Here is a 27,370-nt window from a genome sequence, read left to right as displayed (position 1 = left end):
GATAATAATGCATTACTCCTCCACAAGAACAAAAACAAACAAATGAACAAAACAAAAAACCAAAACCAAAACCAAACTAAACTAAACTAAACAAAAACACAAACACACAATAAAATGTTGAGTGGACAGATCCAGCAAAAATGCAGTGAAATTATCACCATAAATTAGACTGTTACAAACCATGAACACACCTTCTTTTCACCTAAGAGTTTACTTCACTTAAATGTTTATTATAAGTGGATTCTGATTTTTTTGTAGGGCTTTTTCTGCCATTAAACATAAGATTTTGCTTTTAATATTAAGAGTCATTAATAATTTCAATTTTCGGTGGACAGAATAAGCTATTTCTGCTCTTACAAAATCTTGGCAATATTTTTCTTCTGTTTCCATATATGAAGCTTCTGCATGGAGAACCAGCACTATGAATAACCAATTTCCAAACTCTTTGCACTGTAGGAATGATAATTCCTTTCTCTACAGAATAGATCCTTTAATAGGCACAAAAACTTCAATATAAACTTTATAATTGCTTCCAAAATACTTATTATCTTTCCATGTCACCTCATGCAGAATGCACAGATGGTAAAAAAACCATTAACAGAAGACAATAGTGAGCATTAGAAAACAATGAACCATAAGATGTCATGAAATTTACTTATTGTGTTGCTGCGTGAAGTCAATTTGTATAATCAAGAACTGGAAAATAAAGCATGCTTGAACCTGTCATCACATGAAAATGTCTTCATTAGGTTTTTATCCAGCTTCTCCAAAAGCTGTAAAACAGCTGTCAAAAAAAAAAAAAAGAAAGAAAATAATTATTTGTTACTTCAAGAAGCCACAAAACACTGTCTCTAAACCTATACAAGTCTCTTCTGACAATTTCTTGATCCTGTAAAATTGTTAGCTGAAAGCATATTAAACCAGCTTGTCAATCTTTCCTCTCATACTGCCTCTGAGAAAAATGCAGACCCTATGACCACTAAAAAGAAACTACAGCTTCCAAAAGGACAGCTACAGGCAGATATCCAGCTTTGAAATCTTTTCCACTTATCAACAAGATCTAATAATGCTGGTCTGCCATCAGAAAATAGAAAAAGTAAACAAAAATACCTATCCAATATTGCAAATCCTTATGGGCTAAACTCAGAAAATAAACATTTAGGCTGTCTCTTAACATCTCTTGTTTTATTACAACTTCTCATGTTTGCTTGTAGCTACCTTGAATCCCACTGTATACTTTCTGAAGGTTAAAAAAAAACATGTTTGGAGAAACATAAAAGAAGAGTAAAGGACAGAACTTGAATTCCAATGCTAGGAAATCAGCACATGTTTGTGCTTAAATAGAAAAGCTTTAGTGCACAATGATTGGGTAGAGTTCCAGTTTAACATGGAATCTGCACAGGTGTGACAGGAGCCAATTCCTTATGTATACCTGGCATTGGATCCACTCCCCAGCCAGACTCTGCTGCCCAATGGTGGCCTCTGAGCATTCATCTCCATGACCAGTTGTTACAAGACAACACTGCAACGTCTCATTCCCAAGGCAAACTTCACTTCTCTACAGAGTCTTTCTGTCCTGTCATTCGTGTGTCCGGTCAGTTCAACCCCTTCTGCAGCTGCACCTTCTTGCCCTCCATGCCCACGTCATTCCCCGGTCACAAATTACCAATGCTGAGAAGCTACAATTTGAATTTCCCTTTGACCAGGTGCTACATATTCCAGGAAATAAATTATGATGGGCTGAATTATATTGCAAATATTTCACTGTATATATGGAAAGCGCAGGAGAAGACAAGAGAGCAGAAGAAAAGGAGGCAAGATAAAAATATTCTGGATTCTTTCCTTCAAGTGGTAAATGTAGTAAATTTATGTTCTGAAGGAATGGACTAGTAAGTTTGTTCACAGCACTACAATTTTTTCTGTTGCTGCTTAGAAAACTTCAGTATCTGGTCACCAAGCTCATTCAGTCTCTTCTCCTCTCCACTTTTATTGCCTGAAGGAACTGAGGGTATTTTTGATCTCCCTTTTAAAAAGAATTTAAGTGTCTCCAGGGGCATTACTCTGTCTTGTCAACCTGACCATATTTATTCCAAAGACATGCTAAATTTATCATGGTTGTATTAGAGACCAGTATTTTCCCCCATTATTATCTAAACACTTCATATTTTGCACAAAACTCATGTCAATGTTCACAAGGTTGGAATAATTAGCAATATATTCTCTGAAAAGGTACACAAAGAATCGTCCTGTCCCACAGTTAGAGGGAATATACATAAACGGACAAGAAACATAAATACAAATTTGCTCATTGTTGGGAGTAAATTAAGTCCTTTGGGAAATATACACATACGTTGAATACACTAGTTAAAGTCAGAAATATATTACAGGGCAAATTGTTGCAAGACTTCAGCTTCCAGTTAGATAAGGAACTGACCAGATGCATCTTCAGTGAAAACTTAGGAAAAAAATTCATCTCTGAGTCCTCTGCAACAGCTGACCTTTAACTACAGAAGAATAAAAATGTAGCTGTATAACAATTTGATGCAGACTGGGATTTCCTAGGTATCTTAAGTTATGTTTTCACAACTAAACCTTCCATGATCTTTTGAAATCCCAGCTGGTAACCAAGTGGAAAGCTACAAGTAAACTATACCTATACTATGCTTTGCTTTTGGAAGACAGTAGATATGGAACTATAGCAACATGCGATATCACCATGAGCTCTTAATGGAAAAAGAGAAGTATTTCAAAATAAACATCAGTCATATCTCAACAGTACAGATTTCCCACCACTTCATAACTTACAGCAAATACATTTCTTTCTTGCAAGAAAGTTTTTCATATGAAAAAAATACAATTAGAATAGCTGACTTCAATATTCACTTTTGAAAAAATAGCTCTCAACCTTCCACTACCAAAATTGAAATTGTGTTAAAATAACACATAAAAAAAATTTGTAAGCATCTCCAGCACAAAGTCATGTCTTGCAATGAAGAACTCATACTAGCACATGAACTAATCTTTTGTTTTTGTAACTCATCAACACAAGAAACATAAGGAAAAATACATTTGAAAGCTAAAATGGTGATTTTATAGAAGTGAGGACCACAAAGTGTAGTTGACTGAAGACAAGACTTTTGTACCAGGAGACTCACATTCAGATTCCCAAAACTCACATTCAGATTCCCAAAGCACTGATGATCTTTTCTGATACGAAAATAACCACAACAGAATACTCAGTGAACTTAGCAACTAATGGAGAACCCGATGGGGGAAATCCTAAATACTTCTTCAGAAAAAAATAATATTTAAAAAGCTGATACATGACATTTAAGGATCTGAGTTCAGATGCAGCTTGGACCTTATCTTCAAGTCTTAAGGTCCGTTAACCCTCATTTAAGTACCCCACTAGGAGGAACTCTCCATCGAACTCATTGCAAATTAGTTTTTCACCATGTTTTTACACAGAACATAAAGGTGTAGCAAAAAAAAAAGGCCATGAACTTCAAACTGCAAGTCTTGCAGCTCCCCCTTAGTCTGAAGAAATCTATTCTGGATGTGTCCCTCTGTTTTCTCAGACCCATGGCAAGTTGCACATATTTTTCTCTTTTTTTTTTATAGATCCTCTTAAAATCAGCGTCTGAACATTTTTGTGAGAAACAGAATTATATGTGGGATGTACTGTGATGCTAAAACAGCTGCAATTGAGTTTCACTGTGACCACAAAATCCCTGTTGAGATAGAGTAAAAATGGCCCACACCATGCCTTGTCAGTTTAAGTTTAAATATTTTGTGTAATGGATGCTGAATATAAAAATATAGGTACAAGTCCCAGTTAAGGCAGTTTTAGGATTTTGAGGAAAAGCTCATAATTGAATATGCAGAATGGGGATTTTCCTTATGAAATAAAAAGCACAAGAGGAAATTTTATATCATCAGTTGGATTTGTTTAAAATAATCTTGTTGCTTGTTTTCAATAGCTTTCCATAGTAAAAATACAAAATTCTGCCCAACCTTGAACCAAGAGAGAGTGAAGAAACAGCCTTGATCAACTGATTTTTCATTTCCTATATCTTTAAAAGTAATTAATACTTTTATACCAGGTTAATTTTTTTTAAAGGTATCTTAATTGTGGAGAACCACTTTCTTGGTTGTACCTTCCATATTATGTTATGGTTTGTTATGGGTCTGACTTGCTGATTTGCACCAAGGTGGAAAGCATTCCTCGATGTGATGCTGCAAATTTAGTGAATGCACTACAAGATGGACAGAAATAAGAAGCTGATTCATCTGTCAGAAAGAGGACACTGCTTTAATAATAGACTGAATAAATGATATCCACAAACTTCATAAAAGTGTTTCTCAGAGGACAAGCTTGACAAAGCCTTGTAAATAATAAAAAACTTTGTTGCCTTGTATTTCTCAGCATGTTCCTATATTAAAAGGTGATATAACAGGAGCCAAAGCCCAAGATGTTTCCATCTTTTACAAGGACTACCTATCAACCTCTTACAGGAGGTAATAAATATATTTATAAGCATGCTGGAGCTATATAATTTAGAACATATTTAGAGTACAGAGCAGTTAAGTGGTAACAGCAACCTCTACAAATGTATCGTATTCTATTTTGAAAACAGCATGCTTAACTATATATGTCTGAGGTACATTCAAAAAAACATTAATTATGAAAACCCTACTTTCAAAAAAATTCAATGTACTTGCAGCAGTGTCTGATTTTCTCAAACATTGTCAAAAATCATGGATTTACATTTAACAATATATAAATATATATTAATATTAATAAATCCTAAAGCTCCAGCCCTGAGGAACTGAGTCAATTACTGCAGTAACATGTCAACAGTTAGCAATATAGACAGCCAGTCCAACAATGTGCAATGTTACTGCAACCTTATGACAGCAAGAAAGAATTTGATAATAGATCCAACAAAGCCGAAATTTTATCAGAAGTCCTAATGCTACTAATTTCCAGCACTGCCTTCATAAAATAATCTAATTTTCTGTAAAATAACTCTCCTTATCAGTGGGCCTTTGCTTACACTGTAAGAGAACCACAATATTGACGCTACAAATTCCTTCAATATCTTTGGATGACAACGTATCTATGGACTTACCCATGATATCCTATATATGTGTCAGCACTCTTTCTCTGGTGGAAGACTGCGTATCAGACCCAAACTTGCCACCTGACCCTTGACGTTTTTTGTGTAAGATCATTCACATATAGATTTTTAAATTAATCTAGCACTTACCCATCAGTAGACTGATAATTTTTGTCTCAGTTTGGATTCCCTTTATTTACTACAGCACAGTACAGTTGGAATTAAAGTCATTAAAAGTCAGTTGCCTCTGAGTAAGTGAAAATATCAGTCCCTGAACACACTGATCTAAATAGAAAACATGAAAATGCTATGAATCGTAAGACCAAAGAGGGGTGACCTTTATACACCAGTGTCACAGCCTTGAAGTTCCAAGCTTTCTTGGGGGACTCCATAAAAGATGACACATGAAAATGACCATGTGAACATAATAAAATACAGAGAAGAACAATTTCCTCTTCTCTCTGAAATTCATGGCTCTTCAAAAAAAAGGATTTATCTTTTTTTCTGTAAAATTTTACATCTGACTATCCTAATGCAGACTGACTAGTCTAATGCATCTGAATTTATTCTGAATCTCAAAATACACAATAAAAATCTATCTGTGACAACACAGACAGAATTCAACACACATGCATATCTAGACATTGGCACACATGCACTATGTTAATACTTTTCAGTTTGAATTCTGTACAGGAGATTCAGGTAGAAACTACCATGAGTTTGAGTATCTTAATATATTAAAATACAAGGTAGTCAAATATCTTAACCCAGAAGTGCCTTGTTGGCATTGGTATATAGGAAGAACTGTTGATATCTTCTTCATACTTCCTGCGTCCTGCAAAGAGCAGTAATTTTCTCACACAGATAATTTATTGGCACCATCATGGCTGTGGCAGTCCCTGTTCAGCAGTAAAGTAGACTTTTCCAGCACTCACATTATTCCTGTAGTTCATCCCTGTAATTCTGTTCTTAAACCAGCCATGCAGTGGCCAAGAAGATACTTTTGAAGTGTGGTTATATTCAACATAATTGAGGTAATGCTTGGTAGAAATCGAAGAAATATGGATGAATCACAGAACTGAACAAATTATTTGTTAGCTAGCAGCTTGGTCCCAAGATAGACACACTGGATCATTAAAAATCAAACCTCTAGGCAAACATATCTGCTTTCCTAGAAATCAGTCTGAAAAGAAGTCAAGCCTTTCCTTTTATCCCAGCTTTAAAACCCTTACTACTAGAAAAGTTATTACAAAAGAGGACAAACAAATAAAACCAGTTTACTTCTGGGTAAAATGGGTAAAATGCAGTATGTGGTTATGTATTATAAGAACCAGTAATCTTTTTTTATAGCATCCTCCAAACTAGTGCTAGGTCCATTGAAGTTAATGTAGCAGACTGTTGTGCAAAATGGGGTTAAAACATCAACAGAGAAACAATAATATGTATGGTTCTAATTGTCTTTGACTACAGAAGTTATGAGAAATCAGAAATGAGAAAACTTACACATTCTTTTATCTGCTACCAGTGGGAAAAACAGATAGAAGTAGAAAATACGAAAATTTAAAAAAAGGAAACAGCTAAGGAAACTGCAGTCATTCTGTTACATGTCAAAGCAGAAAATAAGAATGTGAGAAAAGCTACTGAAATGTAGTATCTCCTTGAATTAAAATGTTCATTTGAAAGAAAAAAAACCCTGCCTCAATTCTAAACTTTTTTTTTTAATTATTGAGGGGAAAAAAAGATGAGAAAAAAATTTGAAAGGAAAATGGAAGAGACCCCAATGCTAAAGACAGGGTTTAAGCCAAAACTTTTAAACTCAAGCTCAAATTAAAGCTTTTACAAAGGAAATTACACCTTTGCCAGCTGTTCTTTCTAGCCTGAGCTAAAATGCTGAGGATGATCTAAAGAATATATAACTTAAGAAATATTTTATTTAACTCTGTGCCCCTGCATGAACTAAGCATACAGATAGATGCACTACATACCTCCTTTTAGGGGCATTTATAGCCTCTTCTAAACAGGTAACTTTTTAAGTCAAATCCATCTGGTGGTAGGTTAAACAAAACAAAAAGATGTCCCTGCATCCAGCATGAAATGGTTTCCCTCACTGCAAAATGTTTTGAATACTAAAGCATAAATTGCTCAAAAATTACTGGACAATTAATTGAAAGAAATACCCAGCATGCTTCTAAGTACACAACATCATTTCTGGCTCAGTAATTCCCAGACACGAATACTCTCAGTAGCTGTATGTTTTCACTGTGTTCTTACAGATGTAAAATTTTCATACAATGAGCAAGAGCATATTCCTAGTTCAATGCAGCTTGTTCTCATATATTGAGTTTAAAATATTCACAGTGGCCAGTGCCTCTTAGGGGCAAAAAAGTGTGAGCTTGAAGTCTGGTCACAGTTGTGCTAAGTGTCTTACTTTCACTTTTAGCTTCCAACACCTACTTTCCTGATATATTAAAATGACCTCAATACCACCCTATTCACTTAGGAGAGGAAAAAAGAAACTGAAAATTGTATAGAAATAACCATTGCAAAAATTATTTGCAGGCATTTTCATTTGATAGCTGTATTTTCCATCACTCTTTTTTTGTTGACAAGTTTCCTAGATTTTGATCTTGCATTGCAATGTTACTCTATCAGAAAAAGTTTATATTCTCCTAGCAGTTACCATGGCATAATGCAGAATCATTTATGGGAGCGACTGTTGGATTGCAAAGTGTGCCCTTACTAGGAAAGGTGTTTGGTAGTCTGCTTGACTGTAAATCATTGTGTATGTGGTCAGGACTCCCAGACAACAGACTGAAATCTCCTTCCTTCCTTTTGTCAGAATAGTAACATCTGCATTGCTGTTGATAAGCTGAATCAGCGTTTCTAGAATGTGCCCATATTTTCAGTGAAGAGACTTACAACTCTGGTGTTAGTATTCAAACTGGACTGAAGCCCAGCATAAAAATGTGCTGGTTAAGAAGATTACTCCGAAACTTTTGCGTGTGAGAATATATTTTTATGCTAGCTAGTCTCAAAAAGTCCAGTCTAATTGATATTCAAGAATACCTTATTTGTTTGCTACAGATGTATTTCCAGCCAGGATCAGCTTCCCAAAAGCATATTTCAAACCTTAAAGTAGAGGAACACTGCAATAGACAGTCTTTTCTGCATTTCTTTCTTCCAAAAGAGAGAATAAACTGAATTTTATGGTTGTCATTGTTCTCAGTGTAAGCTGCAGAGTCATTAATGGCTTGTAGATAGAATTTTGTCATGCATAAACATTTTGTTTCAACAGGACCAGAAAAACAGAGATCTTAAACTGTCCAGAAAACTGGAAGATGTAGGAAAAAGATAGAGGCATACTCTCTAGTACCTATTAATGTGCTTTACTACTTGCAACAACTGTATAGTCAGCACTATTTTTTCTAAACTACATTTATTTGGATTTAATTCTAATTCAGATGTGCTCTTAGAGGGGATTTTTGTTCTCCTTTTTCAACAAAAAAACCAGTGGTGTTCTTACAGCCGCAGTTAACTTTTTACTGAAAAGGGATAAGGTCATAAGAACCTATGTGTCAAGGTCAAAAGAACAAAAGGTAAAGGGACTATCTTTATACAGGTACAGCTATTGTCCGACTCATGTGAAACATGTTATATCTCAGACTTGATGAATACTACAGTTTTAAACAGCACTCAGCTTAATGATCAAACACTAAATCATAAATCAAATTTTAGAAGCATTTTTTGACACTCTCTGGGCTTTTCTACTTTAAAAGTCTAGATAGATTTATTTTCATTTGCATTACCGGACTGAAACAATAAAGTCCCAAGCTAATAACATCATTTCCTCACAGGAAAACAACAATTTTATTAACTACACAAAACTGTAATCTGACCCCATAATTTATTTTTATTATTTTTATCTATAAGCATCTCAGCCTGTCACAGTCCTAAGTACAGACCTTTAAAAAACTTCTCTAATGCCTGTATTGAATGTTTTCTCTCTAAAAAAATGTGCTCTGATGAACATTACTATACCAGATGTCAGACTAATAAATATACTTGAGGTCTGCGTTTACTGAGTCAATGGCAAAGTGCTGGATTTCACACAAGGCTGCAAAGTTTTTAAATGGAAATATAAGAGATCAAAGAATGTACTTTCAGGTTTTTAGATTTTAAAAGGATTCAAGCAAAACAACATAGGATTTAAGAAAATATGGAAGCATAATTCTAGAATAGAAGGAAAAATATAAGTTTGAGCTATATTTTAATTTATCTGAATACATGTTGAATATATTACAACCTTTTTCATCTCACAAAAAGCAGAATTAAACCATTTCAGAATAGATTGAATAAAAATGTTTTTTAAAGAACAATGGAAACATCTCTCTTGTAGATATAAGTAGAAAGAGTTTTATGAATTAATTAGTAAGTAACTCATTTTTGAACTATAAAACACTCATGGGCTCTCGTATAGGAAGCCAACAAACTAACGAATGTCTTCCAAAAAACCTGCAGAATATAAAGGATAATATTTTTTTTCCTGCTACTTCTCAGTTTAAGGAGACTAGCATCACTCTGTCAAACAATGAAAAGAAAAGAAAAAATAGAGGTCACTACATTGTCATTCAGAAGCACATGCAATAATTAATACTTGAGAAAGAAACTGAGCACAGAAGATCCGTCTGAAATATTGAGTTAGAAAGGTATTAAAAGAATTTTTTTATGTAAAAAAACAGAATAAAATAACTGATATTTAAGTTCACAGCTCTTGAAAATCTAAAATTGAGCTAAGACAAGTATTATGAAAACTAGTAGAAAGTAAAGACTATGTTGGCATTTTACACATTTTCAGGTAAACAATGTCTAAGGCAAATCAATTTTGGAGCAACAGATAATGTAGTCTTCCTGGGTAAAATCCTAAATATTAACCCAAATAAGCAATATTTTTTCTGATTTGCACAGGACACACAAAAAACTGTATTCTGTATTGTTTATTTGAAAAGAGATGCTTCAAATTTTTTTTCTAGAAGAAGGGAACTCAAATCTTCAAATTGTAATTGATGCTTGTTTACAATCACTTTATCATATATTATTGCCTGAAGACCTTCACGTCCACATTCAAGGACTTCTTCCTCAGGATTGTACGGCTGACCACCATCATTTTTCCCCAATATGGAATTTGAAGAAGAAAGAGAAGTAAGGGGAGAGAGTAAGCAAGAGGTTTGGTTAAGAGGTCTGTGCAAGGCAAAGAAAAAGATAATTCAAAGATTTAACCTTATCACGTCTCTACAGACAGAAGAACCAATGAGGTTTAACTTTGCTGCCAGCTGCCATTGGCTTTACGGGTTAGACCACACAACCATACCTCTGAGGGCTGCCTGGGCAGGCAAAATCTTAACAGGTAAAATACAGGACAGAAAAAAGTGAAAGCTCCCAAAAGACAGGCAATAGATTATCCATATGCAATTTTCCATCAAAATATGGCATCTGATTTCCTTTAGTGACAAAGTAACTCAGCTAGTTGATCAAGGGAAGCCAGCTGATGTAATCTTTTTGCATTTCAGTTAAGCTTTCGATACTTTCTCTCCCAATATCCTTCTGGACAAACTGTCCAGCACACAGATGGATAAATGCATCATGTGCTGGGTAAGCAGCTGGCTCACAGGTCAGGCACAAAGGATTACAGTGGATGGGGTGACACCGGACTGGTGACCTGTCACTAGGGGACTTCCACAGTGCTCCATCCTTGGCCCCCTGCTCTTCAACCTCTTTAAAATGACCTGGACACAGGACTGAAAGAGATACTAGTAAATTCACAGATGATACAAAACTGGGAGGAGCTGTCGACTCCCTGGAAGGCAGGGAGGCCCTTCAGAGAGATCTCAACAAATTAGGGGTCTGGGCAATCACCAACCACATGATGTTCAACAAGGGAAAGTGCTGGATTCTGCACCTGGGATGGGGCAACCCTGAATGTACAGACAAACTGGGGAGTGAGATGTTGGAAAGGGTACCATAGAAAGGAGGTCAGGGATCCTGGTCTCTGGCAAGTTGAACATGAGTCAGCAGTGCCCTGGCAGCCAGGAGGGCCACCCGTGTCCTGGGGGGCATCAGGCACAGCATCACCAGCCGGGCAAGGGAGGGGATTGTCCCGCTCTGCTCTGCACTGGGGCGGCCTCACCTCGAGTGCTGGGGGCAGGTCTGGGTGCCACAACACAGAAAAGCCACTGAGCTGTTAGAGAGTGTCCAAAGGAGGGCACGAGGATGGTGAAGGGCCTTGAGGGGAAGCCGTGTGAGGAGTGGCTGAGGTCACTTGGTCTGTTCAGCCTGGAGAAGAGGAGACTGAGGGGAGACCTCACTGCAGTTGCAACTTCCTTGTGAGGGGAAGAGGAGGGGCAGTGTAGTGGTTTGGTCCAAAATACTCATTACTGTTTATCTGCTGTGAGATAAGAATTAGGAGAAATGCAAAACAGGCACCAAACTTGAAAGAATATAAAGAAGTTTATTAACAGACCTAAAAGAAGAAAAAAAAAAAAAAAAATAATTATACCACCTTCAGAACTCTCCTCCTCCCCCCACCTTCCTCCCTTCTCCCACTGACAATGTTCAAAGACAACCCTTAAGATGTTCAGTCTGTTTATCACTTCCATAATAACCTTGTTCAGTCCATTTAGAAAGAGAAGTCTCTTCTTGCTCATGCTATGAAAACATTATCACAACGAGACAGCCGCCCACTTCCAAATATTGTTCAGTCCATTTAGGAAGAGGAGTCTCTCTGCCTGCATGTGAGTCCCTTCCCCCGACTTGCAGCTTTTCCCACAACTGCTTTTGAGGGTCCACTCTTGAAGTTTTTTGGGGTACAATTTTAAGGTTGAGCCGTTCAGAAACAAAAACAGAGGCCCTTCTCCTTCCCTGGGAGCAAAGGGTCTTCCTCATCTTCATCGTTAGGACTATCTCTGGGAGCATCTCTAGGAACTGAGGTTTTCTCCTTTCCCATTTGGAGCAAAAGTCCTCATCTGGTTCATCTCTACGGACTGAGGTTTTCTCCTTTCCCATTTGGAGCAAAAGTCCTCATCTGGTTCATCTCTCCCTGTCCAAACTTCTCATGAAATTACAGCTGCGTCAGCATCTGCCTATCTCAGCGCAGGTGCTTTTGCTTACGAGTTGAACACTCCACCCCCCATATCTTCATGAAATTACAACGGGATACTCTGATATATCATAGCTTCACAACAGATTTTCAGCTTTAAGCATCTCCTCTCTCTCTTCCCTCAGGTTTTCAGCTCTTCACAGCAATAAAAAGGGTTAATCTCACCTTGGCCTTGCAGCTTTGCAGCTGGAATGTTGAATTTTTCTTATCGCAGTGGAGAGGGGGGAGAGCCGAGCCGCTCCAGCTGCCCACGGCAAGGCAGTGGGGGGGTTCCATGGCTGGAACAGGTCCATGGCTTCAGGATGGCCGTGGCCCGGCCCGGCCTGGCCCAAGCAGGGCCTGGCCGGGCCCGCTGGCCCCCACACAGGGCCCACAGCCACCTGTCCCAGCGCTGGAAACGAGAGAGAGCTTGGGGGGGGAGTTTGCCTGTTCTTAAATGTGGATCACAGAGGTGATCACAACTTTAAGTGGCTTAGAGAATTGTCCATATCCAAACTGGCCAGCTGATAGGTTCTATCAGTTCCCAGAGGAAACTGTAAGCACCCCTTAGCAAGGACGTCCCTTCCGGGACTATGCTTGCTAACCTATGACAGGCAGGCACTGATCTCTCCTCTGTGGTGACAGTGACAGGACCCAAGGGAATGGCCTGAAGCTGTGTCAGGGGAGGTTTAGGCTGGATATCAGGAAAAGGTTCTTCACCCAGAAGGTGGTTGGGCACTGGCACAGGCTCCCCAGGGAAGTGGTCACAGCACCAGCCTGACAGAGTTCAAGAACTGTTTGGACAATGCTCTCAGGCACATGGTGTTACTCTTGGGGATGGTCCTATGCAGGACCAGGAGTTGGACTCGATGATCCTGATGGGTCCCACCTTGTCATGTTCTGTGATTCTGTGATTAATATTTTTAGTGGATTTAGTGCAGTACTTGAGGCAACTAAGTTCAAACAGGAATTCAAACATTTTCATTCTTGTTCTTGCATTCCACACCAGATTTTCAGAAGCAAGAATTCAGTATTATAAAAACACAAAACTGATTTCATAGTCTTACTATGTCCCAAATAAATATTTTCTCTACGTATTGGACTCACTCTTACCATCTTGTTTTTCTCCTAAATGTCCAGGCACGTTTACTACTTCAGGTTTTTAAGAATGCATTTCTTTCTGAGTCTGAATTTCTTACATGAAAGGTGGTACAAATTTGTTTCAGTAAGTACAAAATTCAATTTAATTTAAGAAATTACTCACTTTGTGTTTTCCAATGTTATTCAATGTACCTTGGGCAAGTCCCAGAAGTGCAAGCCCCTAAAAGCTACTTAAGCCTATAACTCCCCCTGAAATCAAGCTTGAGACCTGCTCATCAGTGGGATCAAGCTCTTAAACTGTTAGTCTCTTTTATTTAATTTGTAAGTAAATTGTGCCAGGTCATGGAAGAAGTATAAATAATTACAGAAAATGGGAAGATGAATCATATATGACTATTTAAGAATATAAATTGATATTTAAAAAAATAAAGCACACACTTTGAAAATATTTTTAGGGATGTAACCTCTTTGAAACCAATGGAACTAAATCACATTAATAAACTGAGACAGAAGCTTACACAATTCCTGAATTAGTCTTGCAGGAGTGACTGTTCTCTTTGACAAATTAAACTTTATGTAACTCCTCAAGTATTAAAGCCCTATGAAATTATACTGGCAGGTAATCTGAAGAGGGGAAAAAATAATTTGTCACTACTTATTTTTGGTTATCTTCATCAACATATTAAAGACAGGCATGCTTTCACACAATTTCATAATAACATGTTGTCTTATTCCTAACACAAATTTTAACAAGAAAAACTGATGTTATTTTCAGTATATCACAGCCACACAAGAATAGATCACACCAAAGATGACGTAAAACATAATCAACTGCAGTCGGGAGGCAGCCAGTGGGGGGAACAAAATACGACAGATCTTGGAACATGTTCTAGAGTCAAAATTATGGATAAGCCTTCTCCAATCAGCCAAATCATTCAGTTCATTACCTAGATAATCCCAGGGCTTTGGCCGGCCAACCACTTGCTGGATTTTTAGAGTTGCTCTTTCAGAGCTTCTTATGAGGGAGACAAAATTGATGAATTATGTAAAAATAAACCAAATTTCATAAAGCAGATTTTTTGTTTGTTGTAGCAAAACTGTGGACCATAGAGCTATATTTTTAAAGGCAACTCAGTAATATACTCTGTCGGAAGTCATGTCCTTGAAAAGTCTTAAAAATCAATGGGAACAAGGTCCCCTGACACCTTTATGGAAGCTGTTCCTCTTTTTATTCAAGTGCTTTGCCACACTACTTTTCTTATTCCTGTATTTCTCTTTAATGTTCAGTTTACTTTCACTGTCTCTTTTATGGTTGAGATCCTGTTGTCCTAGCTGTTCCTGTGTGTTCATGAATAAACTGTGAAAACACAGATCTTAAGTGATCACTGTTAATGACTCTTTCAATGAACATGTATTAAGTGCCTCAAAAGCCACACTACCACATGACAAATACTTATATATGTTTTTCCTAATGGGCTCCAGTCTTAGGTTTGATCCAGGACATACTTCCAAATGTATGTGCTGCTATTTTAAACCAGGAGGCAGTTGCTTACAGGATAGCAGACAGCAGCTATCAGAACAATTAACTCTGGCCATTAAAAGAATTCCTTACATCACAATAGCACTAAAAAATTAAGAAACACAGAATAAAGAGCCTATCACAGCTACCATGGTATTCTTTCCTATCCAGATTAACATTTTGGTTTTGTGTAACATTTGTCTACCTGTCTTTCATAGTGCAGGTCACTATATTTTAAAAGCTGGTTTTTTTCCAGGAGCTAATTGAGCTTTGTCTATGTGAGTGAGCTGGTACCTGACACTGACAGCCTGCAGAAGGCAATTTCTCCAATTTCTTGAAAAGTCTAAGGAATCAGACATGACAGACTGCAGCCTGGAATATCTGGCAGCAAGCCTATTAGTGCTGAAAAGGAGCACGAATTACTTACATAACATACACTCTCTTCATTTCTGTCATGGAACTCACTGTCCTGAAACAAAAGTTGAAGGTTTACTTTCTTCCCCCTTCACAACCTGTCGGAGGTTTTAAAAGTTAAATATATCATTTATTCTATATGAGATATAATTACTAATATTCCTACTGCTTCTTGAAGTAAGCTTCCTTTTCATTTGTTAATTTCCTCAGGATGGGACCTCAGACCCTCATTAGACACACTTCATCTCAGCAACTGTTGCACATTTCATGTGCAAGATTGTGAAGGAAGCAGAAAACAGTTCTATTTCTTTCTGCAAGGCACTGTCTTTAGTTCAATTTTTGTCTCTGGATGTATACAGCTCTTTAGTGACAGGAATGAGACTGCACTTTCATTCAAAACTACTATAAACTGGCTCAGGCTACAAACAAATCCAGCCAAACTGGTACAAGCCAAGAAATTATATACTGGGAGGTCTGTGCTAAAAAATTGTTTTGTTTTCTTAGAAAAAGCTTTTCTCAGAAGCAGTTGACAACCTACTGATATATTCAAACTATGCATACAGAGGACTACAACCCAAGCTGCATGCCAGTGGCAGTAGAGTGGTTTCATTAAAAAAAAAGCTAAGGTATTTCCAAGGCACTCTGAGTGTCATTCATGCTCTAAGGTTAGCCTCTCCCATGACTAAAGTGTAAGTCTGTAAAGTTCCATGGGCATTAAGGACCAGTTCTGGCTTTATGAGAATAAGGAGACCTTAAAGTACTGACTGGACTGATTTGGAAGACATCACTATTCTGTAAAGTATTTAAATAAAGGTTCGGTTCCTTTTGAATTAATTCTAGTGCCTTATAGCTTTGTTGAGGTAAGGCCAAAGAGCACTTTAAGAGCCCTCAAAGATTTATGCAAAACATGAGTTAATCTCACAATATAACAAGAAGCTTAGTTACACATGAAGTATTTACAGATTATTTTGCAAGCTTTAAGACTTTCACCTTTAAACTTGTCAGTCCAGCATTTCAAAGATGTGTTCCAAGATTCTTCATAAAGCTGAAGTAAAGAAGGCTAGATAATGACTACATAATCCACCTTAAATATATACACCTGCAGGGGAAATGGATAGAGATTTTCATCTTGAAGTATGAATGTAACTTTACTCACCCATTGCTTTTTCTAAAGAGAGAAAGAATGAGTAGAACTTAAGAATTCCTCTTCCATGGGGAAAATTGAGAGGGGAAATACTAGAAAGCCTTACAGACACATTCAAATGAGTTCTGTAGCATCACACTGTCTACTATAAATTCTTTAAGGATCCATGTCCATATTTACCCCTCCCTAACACAATCTTTGTAATCTTAAATAACCCATCTGCCAGATTTTCACTCCAAATCTGATAGTTAGCTGGAATCGGTAACCAGACAGAACAGGTGGGAGTGTTGTGGTTTAACCTCAGCTGGTAACTAGGCACCATACAACCGCTCGATCACACCCCTCAGCTGGGATGGGTGAGAGAATTGGAGGGGAAAAGTGAGAAAACTCATGGGTTGAGATAAAACAGTTTAAAAGGAAAAGCAAAATCTGCACACACAAGCAAAGCAAGATAAGGAATTCATTCACTTGGCAGGCAGGTGTTCATCCCTCTTCAGGAGAGCAGGGCCCTATCACACATAACAGTTACTTTAGAAGCCAAATGCCATAACTCCTAATGTCCCCCCTTCCTTCTTTTTCCCCTGGATTTATATGTTGAGCACGATGCCACATGGTGTAGAATATCCCTTGGATCAGTTGGGGTCAGCTGTCCTGGCTGTCTATTGTCAAAAGCAACAGAGGCTGACTGCTCTGTTGGTGTGGTGGGCATGATCTTTGGGCAACAGTGAGTCAGCCAAGAAAGAAAGAGAGGTAGAAAGAGAAAATGAAAGGCAAAGAAGGCAACCCTCCAAAGTCAGAGTAACAAACACCTGGACTGGATGAACCACAAAGACCAGTAAAGGCTGGGGCCTGTGCAGCTGGGGAGCAGCCTTGCTGCCAGGTGCCTGGGGGTCCCAGTGGGCAACAAGCTGAGGGTTCAGGAGTCCACAAGGACTGGTTAATTTTCAAGAAATGACTTTGAGAAGCTCAGGAGCAGGGAATTCCCCTGTGTAGATGGTGAAGCAAGCAGGCCTGATGGCCAGCTTTGCTGAACAGGGCAATCCTTGAAGAGCTCCAGAGGAAAAATTATATGGCCTCTGGAAGCAAGGTCAGGCTTTGCAGGAATATGACAAAGCTGTGGATCATATACATGGGAAGAAGACACAAAAGGCCAAAGCTCAATTAGAGTTGTAAGTGGCCAATCTTTTGTCTCACAACAGGAAGAGTTTTTTCAGTATGGTAATACCAAGAAGAGTTCTAAAGAAAAGTTTGGAGCTTTTTGACGATCATTACCTGACACAGAGGGATGAAAGTTCATAGAATCATATATTCATAGGTGGCTTGGGTGGGAAGGGACCTTAAAGATCATCTAGTTCCAAGCCCTCTGCCACCTTCCACTAGACCAGGTTGCTCAGAGCTCTCCATCCAGCCAGGTCTTGAACACTTTCTGGGATGGGGCATCCACAACTTCTCTGGGCAACCTTTTCAAGTGTCTCACCACACTCACTGTAAAAAATTTCTTCTTGATATCTGATCTAAACTCACCCTCTTTCAGTTTAAAGCTTTTCCCTTTTGTCCTATCACTATCTGTCCTTGACAAAAGTCCCTCTTCAGCTGTCTTGTAGGCCCCCTTTAGGTACTGGAAGGTGCTACGAGGTACCCCTGGACCCTTTTCTTCTCCAGGCCTGTCTTCATAGGAAAGATGTTCAAAAAAGAAGGAAAACAAAAAGCCAAAGAAACCAACCAAGCAAGCAAAAAAACACACACAAAAAAAAATTAAAAAGAAAATAAAACAAACCAAAAAAACCCAGAAGTCTAGTGATTCAGAGATTTTCTTGGCTCAGTCTTCAATAATGCTGGTGAACAGTGGACTGGATGATCTTTAAGGTCTCTTCCAATCCAAACTATTCTACAGTCCTGGGAGTCTATAATTCTATATTCAACTTATAGAGTGATTTCGATAAACTAATAGCCCTCTTGGAATAGATTACAATTCATTTAAAACTAGAAGTCAGGTAGGACTCAGAAAATAAAACTGGTTAGAAAAAAAAGAGGAAAATGGTTAATTATTTATAGCGTCCATAAAACTAGTTCTTGTATTCTCACTTGGTACTCTACAGTTTTCAAATTTACTTTTTAAGTGAATTCTTCAACATGTAAGATTGAACACTATCTTAAAAAACAGTATTATATTAGATTCCTGAAATTAATTTGCATTCTAAGTATGCATCAGTGGGCTTTTGGTCAGCATAAAACATGGATTTCCATGTATAAAACATACATTAAGTCATGTATTCATTGCAACAGATTCACTTTATATTTAAGTAGATACAGTCAACTGTGCCCATTGTTAAAGAGCACGTGAGTTACACTGAAAGACGTCAGAAAGCCAAAGAGAATATAGAGGATACTTGTTCACAAAAATCATTCAGTTACACCAGCGCTTTAGAAATTACAAATATAAAAGATTTCACAAATTAACCTTCAAAATTAGAATAGGATATATCTTTCTTTCATTTGCCCTTCTCCTGCCTCATAAAGGAATAGACTAACATTTTTTATTAAGTCCTTGTTTAATTAGGGTAATTTCCAATTTTGTGGTGGGATAGCTTTATATGTCAAAGAATGTAGTGAATGGAGTTACATGCAGCTGATGGCCAGTCCCTTGCAATGTTCACCAGGGCTGTTTTGGGGCCAGACCTGTTTAATATCTTTATCAACAACCTGGACAGTGGGATTGAGCATCTCCTCAGCAAGTTCGCAGATGACACCAAGCCGGGTGGGAGTGCTGATGTACTGGAGGGTACATAGGCTCTTCAGAGGGATCTGGACAGGCTGGATTCATGGGTCGAGGCCAGCTGTGTGAGATTCAACATGGCCAAGTACCAGGTCCTGCCCTTGGGTCATAAAAAGCCCATGCAGATCTGCAGGCCGGGGGCAGTGGTCCAGCAGAAAACAACCAGGGGCACCGGTCGACAGCGGATGAACAAAAGCCAGTGTGTGCCCAGGTGGCCAAGAAGGCCAATGGCATCCTGGCCTGTACCAGCAATAGTGTGGCCAGCAGGACCAGGGCACTGATTGTCCCGCTGTACTTGGCAGTGGTGAGGCTGCACCCTAGTCCTATGTCCAGTTCTGGGCCCCTCACTACAAGAAGGAAATTGAGGTGCTGGAGTGTGGCCAGAGAAGGGAAACAGTGCCTGTGAAGGATCTGGAGCACAGATCTTATGAGAAGCAGCTGAGGGAGCTGGAGTTCAGTCTGGAGAAAAGGAGGCTCAGGGGAGACCTTATGACTGAAAGTGAGGTTGTAGAGAAGCGAGGGTCAGTCTTTTCTCCCCAGGAACAAGTGATAGGACAAGAGGACATGGCCTCAAGTTGCACAAGGGAAGGTTTAAATTGAATATTAGGAAAAATTGCTTCACCAGAAGGATGGTCAAGCACTGGAACAGGCTGCCCAGGGAAGTGACTGAGTCACCATCCCTGACGGTATTTAAAAGAGGCGTAAATGTGGTACTTAGGGACATGTTTTAGTGGTGCTAGGTTTGGTTCAATGATCTTAAATGTCTTTTGCAACTCAAATAATTATATGATTCTTCAATGCCAGAATGCTCTTCTGGAACTGAATAGGGTAGGGATAAACGAAATCAACCATGCCCTTTTTTAGAATTGTCCTTATAGAGCAAAGGCAATTGACTAGCCTTAAATATAAGTTTTTTTTACCTTTTATGTCTTCACATTTGTCTTCAACAGACAATTTAAATTTAATTTAATTTAAATTTAATTTTAAAGGAGTATTTGGCTTGACCACTAAATTAAGATAATTTTGCCAAATGTATTGCCATGTGTATGACAAAATTGAAACATTGATATTCTGGCAATTTTCTGGATGTTTATTTCATGTAAATATAAGTGAAAAAATCCTACCTAACGACCATCATTTGCCTAGGCAGATGTGTCATTCTGCCCTTTAAAATCCCAGAAAGCAACCATCTGGCCTAAAATCCATGTTGCTTTGACTTTAAATTTGTTTTAGCTTTTTAAACACAACTGTCTTGAAGTTATCCCTAGTGACAGATCAAATTGCACTATTTTTCAGTCTTTTGTTCAGAAAAAGCTTAACAGTATAAATCTGATTATGAGAAGAACTTCAAAGTAGGGTGCAAATCCTATTAAGTACCAAACACTAACACATTTCCTCCAATTACAGGGAACTCAAAATCAAATCCCATCAGGTGAAGATGTGATTCTCCCATTAATACCCATTCCCTCATCCTCTTCCCTCAAAACCACAGGAATGAGTTAAAAGAAGGTGCAATCTTATCAGAAGTTAATGCTGGTGGGTTTTTCTTAATTGGGTTGAAGAGAAAGAAAGTGAATATTTCAGTTAGGATCTCCTCAAAAAGTAATCTAACTATTCATTAGAAATTTAATTTTTCTTTCTGGCCTGCAATCCAACATCATAATAAAGTTAGGAATTTACCATATTTGATCAGGACAGCTGTGGTAACATGACATCTCAGACTTATCACTAAAATCTCTTAATCATTTCATGGTAAAACCAAAAATGTTAGAATTATGCCATTATTCAAAGCAAACAGATATATTCATTTGTTCTCTTTAGACTTATGTCTTTCCTCATTTGTATAATTGGACAGTAAATACCAAATGCAGAAAAAAACTCATTTGTCAGGCAGCATAACAGATTGGGCTAACTTGTCACAAATTTACTATATTTCTGGATATCTTGTCATGTGGAAATTTAGGTCAGTGAACTACAGGAAAATTCAGCAATAGTATCAATGCTATTATTCCAATATCAAGGTATTAAACATATGTACCAACAGTAACAATTCCTTCCTGAAATTTAATGGTTCAATTGCCATAAGCTCCTTTCCATATATTTGGTACAGTAACTGACTGTACAAACTCACTTTTTAGAGCAATAAACCATATTGTTTCTGTTGCAAAATCCATTGTTCTTCTGTTCTTGGCAAGTTAAACCAAAATGAAATTTTTAAGAAGGTATTTGTTTTGAAAGAACATATTAAGCTTAAAACTGTGTTGATATTTATACTGATATTATATTGATAGTTTTTATTACAGTGTAAGTTCATATTCTGAAAAAAAAAATAAATTAAAAACCTGCAAGAAAGAAAATAAACATGCAATACTTCTCCTAGGTGTCTAAGACATTTTCCAAGGCAGTAAATAAACCAGTGTTACTCAAAGAGTAATTAAAGTGTTACTTGTATTTATAGCAAACTGTCCACCGTAAAAAAATAGCAAATCCCCAAAAATAATATAAAAAAGAAACAACTATTCATTATTTTTAATATCTGGTGGGCAGGTTGTCAAGGTATCCAGGCAATTCAAAAGATGCTAAATGATACATTAGTAGAATTTTAATTGTATTGGGAAGAAGACACCCAGATGCTTTTAGAAAGCAATGCCTAAATACCATGACAAATTGACTCAGCATGACTATTATGAGAGGTATGATATATAATTCTAAACTGAAAGACAGCTATACATTTGACTGAAATTAGCAAGAATTTCCTTTTGTAGGAAACTTTTCTGTAATTATCACTCATAATATCCTTAAACTTCTTTCCTTTGTGTTTTAATTTCCAAAGTTAATTTCCATCACACATTCCCAGTCAGACCCTGCTTCACTGCAGTTTCTGGGGTGTCTGCCCCTCTATAAAACTGGGAGACAGTTTTATAGAGACAGACTGGACCTTTTTGACAGGCAGATCCAGAAAAGGGAAGCAGACGAAGCAGCTGCTGAGAGGACAAGCAATGATGGTGACCATATGGCTGTGGATGAGAAAGGACTGCTGGTGATTTGGTGTTATTTCTCTAGAAAATATTTAACTCAGCCTCCTGAAATCCTTGTGACCATGTGTCTATGATGGGAGAATTACTAAAGGAGAACGTTGACATCAGGATAAAGCCTGCAGTGGAAGGAGAGTAACCACAGCATCAACACCAGCTCTGTTCAGCTGTTGAATAGGCATAAGCAGTTTGGGGGGCTGAGAAAGAAGAGTTCATGTAAGCTGTAAGAGTTAGGCGTATGAAACAAATTGGGGGAAATAACCTCCATTAACACAGAAGAATTAAATGGCAATCAATAGGAAAAGAGATGCAACATAAAAGAATTACTTCTTGGATCCAGAGCAAGCAGCACAGCAGACCAGCAGCAGCAGCAGTGTTTGAGATAGAGAGCAGCACTGTCGCGATGGAGGGAAAACCCAGACGCTCAATATGAGTGATCAGCAGGAATTCATTTATTGATCGTACAAAAGCTTCTTATATACTAACAATAATAGGCTCATGCATATTCGTAAAGGCACATTCTAAGTGGTTCACATCGTCTTAGCTGATTTCTAACCCCTCCCTTAGTTCCCCTTCTGTGGTCAGCAGTTCTCCTTTTTCTCAGGCCTTCCTGACCACAGGCATCTATTGTTTTGCTGCCAAAGACTATCCTTGCTAAGTCTGCAATAAAACCCATAGCTCAGCAATAAGAACTCAATGGTGGTTCAGTTGTTGAGCAAGATACGTGCAATATTCTGCAACTTCAATTGTTACACAAAATGCGTGCGGTGTTCTGCAAGATCTTGCTCAGTAAACTGCAAAGGGTCTATGTGCCCTTTCTCACGTAGCCAATTTCCCACAATTCCCCCATTTTTATTAATTTGAGCGATCAAAACTCCCTGAGTTAACTGTTCTATGCGTTTAGCTAAGCAAGAAAACATAATGCGTGCTCCAAGCAATAGTAAAAGTGTAATGCCTACCCATCTGAGGCCTTCCTTTATGAGGCTTACGGCCCAAACTCCGAGTCCCCCAAAAGTCCCTTGGAACCATCCATCAAAAGGACTGTCTTGAACTGTGAGTTTTTTGGTATGTTCAGTGAGCCATGGGAGCTGGGAGTGTATGGATTGACTGTGATCTGATAAGTTAAAGCAGCACATTCCTTCTACATCTTTGCCACACCTTCGGATCCCTTCCGTATCTGCCTTACCGGTGACCTTGTGCTAGCAGTAAAAAATCAATGGCTGCACGATTTTGCAATAAAGCGTGGCTCAAGCTATCCACGTCTGCAATAAGCTCACCTATCAGGTATGAGGTGACATTTGCTTGCTTGCCTGTCCAGCATGCTAACCTTCTAAGCTGAGTGAGGGCGTGTGCTGATGCAGTTCCTGGGGCAAGGAGAGAGGCAAAAAAGACAGCAGGGGGTTTCCATAACTCTACATTGTCTTTGCAATCAGGGTCTAACTGACGAATGCTTCGTCGTGATCGTGATCGTTTGTGCGTGATGTGTAGTAGTTGCTGAATGCTAGGGGCAAACATTGTTAGTTTCCCAAAATAACACGGTCCTCCCATTGGTTTAGAAGGCACTCCTGGCCATGCTCTGTCTCCACAAATGAGGAAAGTTCCTAAGGGTAACGCCCTGGGTTCTTGTGGAGGATTATCAACTGGCCATACTGAGCCATTGCAGTACACTGTGATGTTAAAGCACCATGAGGTGGTAGGGCTCAGCCATGTGCTGTCTTTATTTGGCCGTTGGAGGCTGGAGATGCTGTCAAAGTGACTGCCTCTAAACATAAGACAATAGGGACTGGGCTGAGAGCCTAAGAGATCTAGCTCTTGTGGCTCAAACATAGATGTATTAAGGCCTAAGGCGATCACTCATGCTTGGGCAGCTAGAGGGTTTTTCTTTATTTTAAGGGCATTGCAAATGTCAAAGCTGGAAAAGCGGATGTCGAAACCGTCGTTGGTGAGGGTGGTGTAGCTCGCATTACAAAAAGCTAAGAGTGCGGTTTCTGGCTCTGAATAGTTAAAGGTGTAGCCTTTAAGGCTATTGGTCTCTGTTAATGGGACCCCGGTAAGGCAGGTACGGAAGGGATCCGAAGGTGTGGCTAAAGATAAGCAAAAAGATTCTTGGCCTATTTGGTTAGCCCAGATAACCCACATGTTTTTTCGGTGGTCTATGTGGTTAATGTGGTGTTTGGTAGCGTGCGCGGTTATCAGCGATGCTGCAAGCACTAAAGCGATGGCACATGCATTCCCACTCATGGGTACGCACCATCCATTGGCGTGGTATCTTAAGGCCATCTCTGCAAACTTTACGCACTACTGCGGATTTAAGCTGTAAGCGAATGTGAGCAACCTCGTGGTTAACTCGCCAGCGAAACTCAGCAATAGCTTGCTGTTCAGCTGACTCAAAGAGAGTAAGACCCTGACAACCTGGTAAGCCAGTTTCCCGCTGTAACGCTGCCTGTAACGTTTCACATTGCCAGGCTCCCTCACAGATAATACACCATGTTCCCCCTGACAGGAGTGATTGATGGACCCACCACTCTTTGCTACAGCCCGCGCATTGGAGAAGGGACCATGCAACGTGCCCTGGTCTCCCGCAAACATTGAAGTTCCCCGGGATGATACTGCTCGAGGGCGTCCAGAAGCTGCTCTACTTCCTCCCAGGATTTAAATTGCCTAAGCGGACCTGTAGGAGTAAGCACACAAACACAGCCCAGCACAAGGACAGCGGAAGCACTGGAGAATGAACCAGAAAGTTCAGAGCTACTTTATCCATGACAAGAGGCATTATCAAGGCTGCAGCCTGAAATAGAGGACATGAGAGTCAGGAAAGGGAGAAACAGTTCAAGGCTGGTGTCTTGCTGAACTCTGCAGGAGAAGGGTGAGAGGGAAAACAGCATTAATTTCATTAATCATGAAAAAAAAAGTGGTGGGAAAAGAATGTAAAGCCTCAATATAGCGGCAAGGGAGACCAGAGCTCCTTGCTGTAGGCACTAGGAAAGACGAGAGCAACTGACCACAGCAGGACTAACACTGAGATCAAATGAGATGAACTGCAAGTTTCAAGCAGGCAAACAAAGCACTGGAGATACTCTTTTTTTGCTCTGGGATCACAAGAATTGAATGCTTGATAGGGTCAGTTCTAGCACTGAATTAATGTAAGAACAACAGCAGTGGAGTACCATGATAAGCAGTGCTTTATGCAGCTTCACTTGCCTTGTTTTCATCAGCATATTTAATAAACTAGTGCAAATTCCAATTAATGAGACAGATCAACAAGTCATCTCTGAATGAAGCATTTGTATCCTCTGTGTGTCTGTAAAGTCAAAGCCATTTCCAGGGACTGTGTTTCCATGGAACTTTTCACACCACTAAAAATTACCTTTTGCAGTGAATATAATGGATGATATTGCACAGCTCAGCAGGTAATTTTTACAATTATTGTTTTTTTAGACCCAGCATCATGGGTAAAGAGAAGGCAAAAGAATAGTAATGGCAAAAAAGAAGTAGTCTCTGGAAATAAAAATATCAATAAACAACAAATAGCCACTAAGGCTGTTTATTCTGAAATGATGAAAAAAAGAATCGGTGGGCAGACTTATTCCTGCGAACAGAAACAGACCTTCCCTTCCCTTCCCTTCCCTTCCCTTCCCTTCCCACACCTTCCCTTCCCTTCCCTTCCCTTCCCTTCCCTTCCCTTCCCTTCCCTTCCCTTCCCTTCCCTTCCCTTCCCTTCCCTTCCCTTCCCTTCCCTTCCCTTCCCTTCCCTTCCCTTCCCTTCCCTTCCTTCCTTCCCTTCCCACACCTTCCCTTCCCACACCTTCCCTTCCCTTCCCACACCTTCCCTTCCCACACCTTCCCTTCCTTCCCTTCCCCCCACCCTTCCTTCCCTTCCCTTCCCTTCCTTCCCTTCCCTTCCCTTCCCTTCCCTTCCCTTCCCTTCCCTTCCCTTCCCTTCCCTTCCCTTCCCTTCCCCCACCTTCCCCACCTTCCTTCCCTTCCTTCCCTTCCCTTCCCTTCCCTTCCCTTCCCTTCCCTTCCCTTCCCTTCCCTTCCCTTCCCTTCCCTTCCCTTCCCTTCCCTTCCCCCTTCCCTTCCCTTCCCTTCCCTTCCCTTCCCTTCCCTTCCCTTCCCACACTTCCCCCACTTCCCTTCCCACACCTTCCCTTCCCTTCCCTTCCCTTCCCTTCCCTCTTCCCTTCCCCCTTCCCTTCCCTTCCCTTCCCTTCCCTTCCCTCCTTCCCTTCCCTTCCTTCCCTTCCCCTTCCCTTCCCTTCCCACCCTTCCCTTCCCTTCCCTTCCCTTCCCACCCTTCCCTTCCCTTCCCACACTTCCCTTCCCTTCCCACCTTCCCTTCCCTTCCCACACCTTCCCTTCCCTTCCCTTCCCTTCCCTTCCCTTCCCTTCCCTTCCCTTCCCACACCTTCCCTTCCCTTCCCTTCCTTCCACACCTTCCCTTCCCTTCCCTTCCCTTCCCTTCCCTTCCCTTCCTTCCCTCCCTTCCCTTCCTTCCACACCTTCCTTCCCTTCCACACCTTCCCTTCCCTTCCCACACCTTCCCTTCCCTTCCCTTCCCTTCCCCACCTTCCCTTCCCTTCCCACCTTCCCTTCCCTTCCCTTCCCTTCCCTTCCCTTCCCTTCCCTTCCCTTCCCTTCCCTTCCCTTCCCTTCCCTTCCCTTCCCTTCCCTTCCCTTCCCTTCCCTTCCCTTCCCTTCCCTTCCCTTCCCTTCCCACACCTTCCCTTCCCCACCTTCCCTTCCCACCCTTCCCTTCCTTCCCTTCCCCCTTCTTCCTTCCCACACTTCCCTTCCCTTCCCTTCCCTTCCCTTCCCTTCCCTTCCCTTCCCTTCCCTTCCTTCCCTTCCCTTCCCTCCTTTCCCTTCCCTTCCCTTCCCTTTCCCTTCCCTTCCCTTCCCTTTCCCTCCCTTCCTTCCTTCCCTTCCCTTCCTTCCCTTCCCGCACCTTCCCTTCCCGCACTCCTTCCCTTCCCGGCACTTCCCTTCCCGCCACCTTCCCTTCCCCTTCCGCACCTTTCCCGCCACCTTCCCGCACCTTCCCTTCCCGCACCTTCCCACACCTTCCCTTCCCGCACCTTCCCTCATACAGCTGCAACACCTAAACCTCTAGACTCATTCCTTTCCAT

At 39.9% G+C, this 27,370-nt stretch overlaps 1 long non-coding RNA gene across 2 annotated transcripts in view; it reads left to right on the top strand.

Annotated features, from left to right (window-relative positions):
• The window catches only part of LOC120411548, a 74,371-nt gene that overhangs the window by 41,666 nt on the left and 5,335 nt on the right, over window positions 1-27,370 (top strand). For both annotated transcript variants that reach the window (XR_005603939.1, XR_005603937.1), the window contains exon 3: window positions 24,745-25,651. This is a non-coding gene — a long non-coding RNA (uncharacterized LOC120411548). The remainder of the gene's footprint in view (window positions 1-24,744; window positions 25,652-27,370) is intronic.

The sequence above is a fragment of the Corvus cornix genome, chromosome Z (assembly GCF_000738735.6).
Source record: "Corvus cornix cornix isolate S_Up_H32 chromosome Z, ASM73873v5, whole genome shotgun sequence".
Lineage (NCBI taxonomy): Eukaryota > Metazoa > Chordata > Aves > Passeriformes > Corvidae > Corvus > Corvus cornix.
The sequence above is the reverse complement of the archived record's forward strand: the minus strand, read 5'-3'. Positions and strand labels throughout refer to the sequence as shown.